Source organism: Candoia aspera, chromosome 3 (genome assembly GCF_035149785.1).
Source record: "Candoia aspera isolate rCanAsp1 chromosome 3, rCanAsp1.hap2, whole genome shotgun sequence".
NCBI lineage: Eukaryota > Metazoa > Chordata > Lepidosauria > Squamata > Boidae > Candoia > Candoia aspera.
This window is the reverse complement of record NC_086155.1, coordinates 105,005,580-105,014,603: the sequence shown is the minus strand read 5'-3', so window position 1 is coordinate 105,014,603 and position 9,024 is coordinate 105,005,580. Positions and strand designations below refer to the sequence as shown.

The 9,024-nt window shown below is 38.7% G+C and overlaps 1 pseudogene; it reads left to right on the top strand.

The window, feature by feature from the left end:
- Positions 1–390: 390 nt before the first annotated feature.
- On the top strand, positions 391–1,325 carry LOC134494641 (Krueppel-like factor 5; annotated as a pseudogene).
- The last annotated feature ends 7,699 nt before the right edge of the window (positions 1,326–9,024 follow it).

The following is a 9,024-nucleotide window of genomic DNA, read 5'->3' as shown; positions in this document are numbered from 1 at the left end:
AGTAAGCCACAGAGGGCAGGCGGGCAAGCACCTTTCTTCCTGCAGAGCTGATGCCACTGCCAAAAGGCCACCTGGGTGCTGAGTGTGAGTGCTCGCCTAGGACCGAAGGACCCCATCATAGCGCAGCTCAAACCAGTGCTGGGCAGCCGGGAAGGGCCACTCTTCGCCAGGCCAGTTCCTGAGGAGCCCAATCTGCAGCCACCACCCAGCAGAGCTGCCCAGATCCCTGGCAAGGAAATGGTGCAGACCTGAAGTGAGGTGGAGAAATACCTGGCCCTCCAGCTTCCGCCCATGTCCCCTCTTGCAGAACACAAGAAGTACTGACAGGACAGTGCTTTGGTGGTAGATCAGTTCTTCACCAACAGTGACAGGGTGCCTTATAGCATCAACATGGGCTCCCTGAACGCCATCTCCCTGTCTTCTCCCATGGCGGGCCTGAACACCCTATCTTCTGCCATGCCGCAGACCCCCATGAAACAGTTCCACAGGGTGCCTCCCTACACGTACATGATGCCTGGTCAATTTCTGCAGCAATAAACCACTTACTTCCCCCCTTCCCCCCTACATTTGGAGCCTGGCAGCCCCAACCAGCAGGCGGAAATGATGCAGAATTTAACCCCTCCTCTGTCTTACGCTACCACGATAGCTTCCAAGTTGGCCATCCATAATCCAACGTTGACCCTGAACATCCCCATGAGTTTACCAATGGTCAGATATAATTGGAGGAGTAACCCACGTTTGGAGAAGAGGCAGTGTCAGGGACAAAGCTTCGCGTTCGCGTGCTGAATCAGAGCCAGGCCCTCCATGCTCCAAGTCTGAAGTGGAGGGTGAACTTAACGAGCAAAAGATGATGAGAGGCAGGCAGAGGGGGCGGAGTCAAGAAAAAAAATGATAGAAGAAAGTCACTTAACATTTATTATTTTGAAGTACTTCAGGACGGATTCATTACTGTGAGTACCTTGGTTACACTGAAGTCTATATGAAATCTTCCCACTTAAAAGCACATCTGCGAACTCACACTGGAGAGAAGCCATACAAATGCACTTGGGAAGGATGCAATTGGAGATTTGCTCACTTGGACGAGTTGACCTGCCACTACTGGAATCACACTGGCACCAACCCCTTCCAGTGCGCTGTTTGCAGCTGCAGCTTCCCCTGCTCTGAACACCTGGCCCTGCACATGAAGCGCCACCAGAACTGAGCTGCATCGCCCATTAGGCACTCGGCATCTATGCAACATCCCAGCGACCCAAGTACCTACACCTTCGGTTAGAATTAGCTAAGGGTTTGACTGCGTACGAACTCTTCTCTTTTTTAGAATCAGAAAAAAATGATTGAAGAAACTGGAAATGTGGCTGCCGGCTGTCTATTTTGTGTATTTATGAGGAAACAGGGAAGATGCTGTCTTGGCAAGACATGGATTGTTTTACTGCTTTAATGAATTACGCTTTGTATCTTGGACTTAGTCCTACAGGTTCCATCTCAGGGCTGCCTGTTGTGACATTTTGCAGATGTGGTTGGTTGGCGGGTTCTTGGTGGACAAAAAGGGGCTCTCCGGATTGGGCGTGCGCCCTTAGGTCAATCCGTGGTGGAGCAGCCCCGTGGGCTTTCAAGCCACAGTTCCTGGCCAATGGCTGTGCACATACATACATCAGTTTCAATCACAAATGTTGCCAGGATAAAACAAAATAAAAGAATAGTTGCAGTTGCTCATAGCTTCTTTCTCTCCCCTTGCCCCTCCAGTTATGTGAGCAGAAAGGAAGAAAAGAGTATTTGACCCAGCATCTGTGGGTGTGGCCACAGAACCCAGGACTGTCAGCCAACTTTAAAGCAGTTTTGGGGGTCGGCTTTCCTGGTTTCTTCAACCAGAATAAGCTCTAAACTCTGGTTCAAATGCTCTCTTTCCTGCTCTTGAATTCATCTGGATAAAGGGAGGGGGGAGGGGGGGAGGAAATGGCCCCACCAGCCCCCTTGTTCTTCCCTGTCTGGTCCCTGAAACCGTGGTTTTCCTTGCAATATTCCATAGGCTACACATTACACAGCAGCATTTTATGAAAAACTAAAAGGAGTCTCAGATATTTTTATTACCCTGTGGTAAACCTATCCTTAGGTTTGTTTGCCTTATCAAGAATGGTATGTGAAGCTCAAATCTGACAAAGCCATGGAATGGCAGTGGAAGAAGGCAAAAAAACTACAATTCACTCCAGAAAAGTTGGTGTTGGACTGAGACGGAGTTCACTTGCTCTGGGAATGGTTGCATTCCCCATAAGGGTTCACTTTTGCAGTCTGTGTGAACGTTGAGATTATTTTCCTTGAAATTTCTGGTGGTTTCCATGGCATGAAACCAGTTATGAGTGATATACCAGCTCTGTACCCTCCAGAACCAAAAATCTTGGCAATTAACCATGCTTTAAGAACAGCTGGTGAGATTATTCTTTGATTTTTAAAGCTTAAGTATGCCTGTTTCGTGAGTCACCTCTTCTCGTGATCTTGCCCATGGATTAAGATTGAATAAGATCTTTTTCAGGAACTATTCTCCAGGCCTTATTGCTATAGGTTTTCCTCGGTTGTGGTATGACAACTTTGGACTTCTCTTTTCAGGAGATTAGCGTACTGGTTTTCAATCTGCATTGCTGACTTTGCAGCTACTGTGTCATATGCAAATTGTATTTATAAATTTTTGCTGTTGGATTTGAGATCATGCAAAAAGTGAACACCTTTGCCTTCTCTTTTGAGTGGAGTGCTAATGAAACAGATGCTGCCATAGGGACTATAAACCAAGAGCAGGCAGCCATGAGGAAAGTAGTTCTCCAAAATGTGCTGGCCCTGGATATAACAGCTGCTCAAGGGTACGTGTGCCCTACTGAAACCAGAATGTTATGTCTACATCCCTGACCAGGCTGTCTCATTAAATAAAAGTGTCCATGCTCTATACAAGCAAACTTCCATAGTCCATCACTTGGAACATCACTTCCTGTTGGAACCCCTAGCAGACTGGTTCAATGGCACAGGAGGATGGTGGAAGCAATGGGTATTGATTCTCAGACTTGTAATTATTAGCATGCTTTTATCACTGGTGTGCTTTATGCCTCCAATACATACAACCGGCAGGTAAAGCCATAACCACCCCTCTGGTGAAGCTCAGGGAACCCCTGCAGAAGAGGAGGCATGTAGAATGTAAGAGGTAGCTTGTAGAGGTGGATTGTCCTTTGTTTGACACTTTTTTCTTCTCTTGCTAAGCGGAGAGATTGCTTGAACAAGCCATCTCTTCCTGTGTGTGGCACCTCCTTAATAAGGGCTAACTGCAAACTAGTAAGCTCCACTGTGACCTTACTAGTTATCTTGCACCACCAACAATTAACAAAATCCCTGCCTTGATCTTAATACCTGATAGCTTTTGCCTCCAGAGCAGCTTGTGGATTACTGCCATAAGCACGCTAGGCAAACAGCCAGCGCTATCGCGTTTCTTTCTATGTGAATTCCCCATTGTATACTTTTGTAGTCTTTTGTATTCTTTCCCTCTTCACTGTATGTACACTCAAACACTAATTTCCCAGCACCAGGGTAAACATTCCCAGAGACAGGGGCGTGGGGAAATGGGCAAAAAGAACTGCCCCATGGAACCTTCTCGTGAGTCAAATTCTGGAAACCATCCTCACCGCTCCAGCTCACCGCAGCTGATTGAGGAAGGATCCTCTGACGCTGTGAGTATATTCTGGGACGTTTATTTTTAATAAACTTCCTCAAAGTTTGTTTCATCCTAGCATGTCCGTTAGTGCTCTCCTTCGCTATCCATCCTGCAAATTCTAAATTGTTGATGTACAAATTACCAGAAACAGATCTAATAAGTGATTTTGGTTTGTATAAGTGTTTCAAATTATGTCCTCTTTCTCAACATCCTATCTTTTTTAAGATCACCTTTTATCTCTCCAGTTATTTCCAAATACATTAACCATGGTAGGTTCCTTCCTTCATGGAGCAATTCTTGTTGCATCATTAATTTGTTTTCTGAATCTGAATATACCATATTGGCATATTTGATTAAATCTTTCTTACTGTAGTTGTCCTCAGAGTAAAAAGCATTTGATGAAGATGCTAATGGTGAGACCACTAGGCTTATCCTTGCCTTAAAAGATTCTAGATTTTTAACAATTTTTTTTCTTATACTGTGCCTCTTCAGATTCTTTTGTTTCTTAATACCACAGATACCTACGGAGTTCATTAGCTAGGCCTCTTCCTTCAGTAACTGATATTCTACTATTCGGAAAGGTTATCCATTCTGTTATCCGTAATAGACAACTTTCTCTCTAATACAGTCTAAGATTAGGAAATGCTAATCCACCTCCTTCTGTTGAATCTTACAAGATTTTGAATCTTACTCGTTTTTTTCGTCACTCCATATAAATCTGTTCTTTGCCAGTCCTGCAAACTTTTGTCTGATTATTTTGTCCCAATTATCTGTTTATCTTTTCTGATCTTGTCTGCCAGTACTTCCTAAGCAATTACAATAAAGGAGAAAGTGAGTATTTCACTTTCACTCACAGTTTTATTGTGAACTGCCCAGAGTCCCCTGAATAAGGGAGATGGGCGGTGATAAAAATATGATAAATAAAAATATCCTTGTCTTATTCCTTTACATATTGATAAGCTTGCAGAGGATCTTCCATTCTCTGTGATCTTTGCAATTTGCCATTGATACATGCTCTCCACTCAAGTTTTGAATTCTTCTCTGGGATTTGTCCTGAACTTCCAGTAGAAAAGTCTATTCCAATTTATCAAAGGCTTTTTCCACATCTAAAAATATTACTGCAGCCTTATTTACTGCCTTATTTTTCTTATTAACATATTCTAATGCATTTATAACAAATCTGCTGTTATCCATCATCTTCCATTCTGGAATGTAACTTGTTTGCTCTCTATGTAGAATTTTGGGAATGCGTTTCTTTACACGTACAGCTAATATAGTGGTATCTTAAAAGCAACAAAGAACCAGTCTGTATGACTGAGGTTTCTTCAGGTCATTCCCTTCTTTAACACATAGTTATATATGCCTCTTCCAATGTCTTCAGTATTGTTGAAGTATTTTGTTGTTTGAATTTCATTCATCATCTTCAATAATTATTCTGCCAATTCCTCCTCTCAATTTTTATAATATTGGGCTGCCAGTCCATCTGGGCCTCGCACCTTTACAGTTTTAAGTTTCTTTACTGCTTCTTTGACCTCCTGAATTGCAATAAGGTTTAGTGTTTGTCTCTGTTCTCCTGTGAATTAAGGTTCTGAATCTTTAATGTATATTTTCAAACTTTCTTGTTCATTTTATGCTTAGAATATAATTCCTTGAAAAATTATATTTTTCTATTATTTCTAATCTTGTATATTACAGTTTATTCCCTTTATCACTGTTATCATCCTTCTCTCATTCTTTTCTGATGGCTTCCACATATACTATATATCACACAGCAAGGCAAATACAAACACTTAGAGTATGGTTTTGAAACTGTATGTTTATAAATACTGAAAATCAGTTGGAGTACTAAAGGGAAAGTCAGAAATCAAATACTTATCTATACTATTTGTAGTATTTTTTTTCCTCTCTTTCTTTTTAGAATCTATAAATGACAATACAGTGAAGATCTGGGCACTAAGCTCAAAGATTTATACTCTTTTTCATGTCATAAAAATAATTCTGTACTGGTATGGTCAACCTTTATTAATGTTATACTAAGCATTAATTGTGTAAGTTTAGTAATTTTCTTTGTCCACTTATATCTTCTGAAGTTATACCTTTGTTTTAAATAAATAGAAAAAATGGATTATGATCTGTGTGTTATTGAGCATATCTGCACTTCCTTAATCAATATTGTGAGAGCCTTGGAGACCCAACACATATCAATTCTTGAATACATTTGATGTCTAGCTGAGAAAAACGTGTACTCTCTTGCTTCTGGATTTTTTAAGTCTCTGAGCATCGATCAAAGCCAACGTGTCCATATGCTGAAAAGCCTTTTGGGGGAGCTTTCCACCTTTTAACCCTTGATATTATTCATCTAAATTCAGATCTAGCACATCATTCATGACTCCTACAATGATTCTTTCTCCCTCTGCAATTTCTATTAGCATGTAGAAAAATATTTCATAAAATTATTCCTTATCTTTATTTGAAGAACAAAAGGATGCCAGTGTTAAAACTTAACCCTCATTTCTTAGTTTCAGGAATAAAATTCTTCTTTCTTTATCCTTTAATTGTTCCAATAGTTCCTAGGAAAATCATTTAACATAAAATTATTATTCCATTTTTCTTTTGTTTTTCCTGATGCTAAATATTCTTGACTTTTTTCTGTTTTAACAAATCAACATAGTCTTGTTTTATATGCATTTCTTGTAAGCAAACAATATCAGCTTTATGTATTTGTAGCTTGTTAAAAAAAATTGTTAGGTAAATTGAGTCCATTTACATTTAATGAGATTGATGATTATCCATTTTGATTTCAATTTAAAGCTGCAGCTATATCAAGTTTCCCCTTCTTCTTCAACTCTCGTATGCCAAAAAGATCTTTAAGTCCTGGGCAGTTAGTCTTTCATATAAAGAAAAACCTCAGTGGTTGTCCTAATAGTTATTCTTTTTGCTTCCAAAATGTCTTGCAATGCAGTGAGAATTCTCCATCTAATTTTCTTTTTCCATCTTATATTCCTGCTTTGAAATGTAATGTTAAGGCACAAAACACTCATAGATTCTTTGACACTATGAACAAAAACACGTGGTTTATTTTATATTTGTGGAAATCAAGTTTATAAAGCCTTGTCCCCAGGATGGATAGGAATGTGTGTACTTGGATGATTGTATTCCAAATGCTTCTACAGCCTAAGACCTGTAGGACTTGGAGAACTATTTCTGGAAGGCTTTTTATTTTAGAAATCAGAAAATTGGGTTTCCATAATTTTTTAAGACTCTTAATCCCCAGGCTGGACACGGCAGAAATTGAAAAGGCTTTTACGTGGGATATCAGCAAAGTTGGAATTTGTTTTTAACATAATGTAACATAAGAGCTAGTTTGGTCTAGTGGTTAAGGTGCTGGGCTAGAAACCAGGAGTCTGTGAGTTCTAGTCCCGCCTTAGACATGAAATCTGGCTGGGTGACCTTGGGCACTCTCTCAGACCAACTCACCTCACAGGGTTGCTGTTGTGGGGAAAATAGGAGGAGGAAGGAGTATTAGATACGTTTGCCGCCTTAAGTTATTTATAAAAACAATAAAGGCAGAATAAAAATTAAATAAATAAATAACCTTAGGCTCAAAACCCTGCAGGATGAAAACAACTTCCCTATCAAAAGTATCTTTGCAGAAGCAAACAGAAGACTCTTAGATTTATTAACTATAGCTCAAGGGGGAGTGTGTATCTAATTGCAGGAGAAATGCTGTTTCCCAATAAAGGTGGGAAAATTAAACAAAATACCCAAGTTTTTAAAAATGCAGTGAAGTTTTTTCATGTAGCCTCTAGCACCACCAAAGCTGTTTTTGAGTTTTCCATGTTTAACATCAATTTTTCCAAAATTTGGTCCTTGGGGAAAAATGGTTTTAAAATGGGTCATAATTTTTCTTTTCCCTTTAATTTTAATCATTATTGGATTTACCAGTGAGAAATATTTCATTTGCTTTGTCTCAATTGTAAAACAAGAGATTTTCCAGGAGAGTTTTTTTGGTTTTATATAACTATGAAATCAAACCAAAAATTTACAGTCCAAGACCAAATACAGTAAAGACTAGCATACGATACATAATTATAAAAAGAAATTTTAAAGTTGCAAGAAAATCCTAAAGCAATTAGCAGCTAACAATTAATAGCATGAGGAAAGAACCAAATGAGGCAATAAGGCAAAATTAAAACTATTTTAAATCAATATAGAACTTTAAATAATAATACAATTATTTTAAGCTCAGAGGGGGAAATTTGTAGGAAAAATTTTAGGGGTTCAATTTTAGACCCTAATTCCTGTTTTGTTTTTTTTAAAATAAGCCGCACTGCAAACTCAGCTACAAACTATGAGGTGCCTGGAATTCTCAGCCATGCCAAGAGTAATAAGGTGCTAAGAATTAAGTGTTAACTGCAACAATGCAAGCTAGCTGCAGAGGATTAACACTGAGCATCTGGGAGCTGTTAACAGTAGCCCTAGGAATTCAAGGTTTTTAGGTATCAGTTTAGCTATAAAATCTTAGGCCTACTGTTTAAACCAAAGGATCTACTGTGTACAGGTTTGCTGAGTGAATCATTCTCTTCATCATTACATATTTTAATATGCTTATGAATTAACCCAATCAGTAAGGTTAGCTTTATTAATCACATTGACTAAGATCTTAGTGTTTAGAGTAGCTCAATCATTTATAACTTTATACCAAGAAAGATTTTAAATTGCATGAAAAATGATAATACATCAGCTATAACCATCCTCTTAAAGTCATGTAAAATTTAAAGTGTATTTTCCTACTGGTGCTTCCTACTACTGAGTATACTATACAAACTTAACTGTGATCAAATCCACGATAAAGGCTGAGGTTCACACAACAAATTAAATTACAAACCAAGTAGCTGTATTTCATGTGAGTTTATGTTTAGTATTTTGTAAACCCTGAAAGCTAAATTAGAAAGTTATGAGGTATCAAGCAAACGCAGCCAGATAGTTAAGTCTTAATTTTCTCTTAAAGTTGAATTAATTCAGCTGTTTCAGTGGGGGGGAAGGGGGGAGGAGAGATAAAAACAAAACAAAAAAAGTTGGAAGGAAAAGGGTTAAAGAACAGCATGGGACAATATATAGAAGAAAAAGATGACACAAAACACTCAAAAGCTGAGGATAATCAGACATTCTCTGGTTCTAATTAATTATGTCCTTTAGCTATCCAATAAATATATCCCCAATACTATCATTTGCATAAGCATCTAAAATTAATCTTTATATGGCTATTGTAGAGCAAACATTCATGAGTTAGATATAAGATTTATTGTATTGATTAGTTTTTCAGTTGCTTTTGA